Source organism: Priapulus caudatus, unplaced genomic scaffold (assembly GCF_000485595.1).
Source record: "Priapulus caudatus unplaced genomic scaffold, Priapulus_caudatus-5.0.1 Scaffold933, whole genome shotgun sequence".
In the NCBI taxonomy this organism is placed as follows: Eukaryota; Metazoa; Priapulida; class Priapulimorpha; order Priapulimorphida; family Priapulidae; genus Priapulus; species Priapulus caudatus.
This window is the reverse complement of record NW_014577994.1, coordinates 233,188-234,920: the sequence shown is the minus strand read 5'-3', so window position 1 is coordinate 234,920 and position 1,733 is coordinate 233,188.

Below are 1,733 nucleotides of genomic sequence, written 5' to 3'. Positions count from 1 at the left end.
CGACGTTTTCGATGGGACCAAATCTGGCACGGGCCTAATTAGGCTCGGGCCAAAAACGTCCGTGTGAACGCGCCTATAGTCTTAATGTTTGATTTGAACTAATATTATAACTTCACTTCAATACCGTCCAATACACCGCTGCAACACACATTCCTATAGCGCGCACGCCATTGTGAACAAATACACAGTAATATAGAGCTCTTTTGAGTTTATTGAAGCACGATTAGTCTAATTAATTACTACGGACCATTGTACAGCGTATCCATACAGCGCTGTACTTAAGCGGCAGCGGTGTGGATCCATTTGGAAACAACATGCCGTCCAGCGATCACGTGACCGATTTTTTCCGACTCGTCATGGCGCAACTCTCTGTATACAGAGACCCTACGCCTGCCATGTAGTATTCCTCTGTAGAGCCGGTGAAGCATGTGAAGCACGAACGCACGCACGCACGCACGCACGCACGCACGCACGCACGCACACACACACACACATACATATCTATATATATATATCTGCGATCTCTGTCCGTCCGTCTGTGGAGTGGACAAGCATATTGGAAATTGGGTATATGGGTATTTTGGCAGACGACATAATATGATAATAGAAAACCTCTTAATTATTCCTGCGCAAAACTTCATCAAAATTTCAAAAATTCATAATTCATCAAAAAATCACGTTAGCGTGAAAAAAAGCTTTTAAAAGGCACGCGCGAGCTAACGCTATAATTAAAACGTCTACGTGGTGAACGTATGCCGTGATGCCGAATAATTAGCAATTTTCTAATTGGTACAGAATCACCCCCCCCCCACCCCACCCCGCCCCGAGCGCGTGTATTCTCTATGGCAACGTCTTCTGACAGCCGCTATTGCTGCTGCGGGGACGCCCGCGGTGCGCACAGGGGACGCACGTCGCCGCGAGTGACAACGTAAATAGTGGCGGCACGAGGACGCTGACGCTGACGTTGACGTTGACGTTGACGATGACGTTGACGATGACGCGCGCTGATTGACGGACCGTTGCGTAATGAGTTTTTGCGTAGTCCCACTTCGCACGCTAGAGGCATTAGACGATAACGATAAGGAGAAAGAGGAGGAAGAGCAGGGGAGGAGAAGAGGAGAACGAGAGGAGTAGGAGGAAGGAAAGAGCAAGAAGGGAGGAGGACGACCAACAGGAGGAGGGGGAGGAGGAGGAGGAGGAGGAGGATTGCGGAAACCCCGATTTGTATACTCACTAGCGAGTTCTATAGTTCAAGGCTATAACAATTCCCGTGAAACGGCATTCCTAATTCATTATGTACAAGTGTCCTAGGTGTACAAGTGTTATAGACGGTTCGTGAGACACGTCGGGAGATGCCCGACTGTGTGTAGGCACGTGATCGTATATAGGTGGTAATGTTCAATCCTTGCGTTGTGTTATTATTCTTAACCCGTTGGTTCGTTTCGTGCTGGCGTAATTGCCGTTTGAAGGGGATGTGTCAGACTGTTCTCTATATCACCCGTGCGACGTAAGACGAGTAGCGAATAACTTCACAGTAAATATAACACGCCTTTGTTGTAACAGACTAGATGATGTTTCACAACACATATATCTTCACTACTTCACTACGTGTGACTACATAACTGCACAAACACGAGTTCCTTTGTCACTGCTGCCCGCGCGCCGGGCGCGGACTCGCGGTGTTAACCCGACTCTTCTCTCTCTCCTCTCTCTCTCTCTCTCTCTCTCTCTCT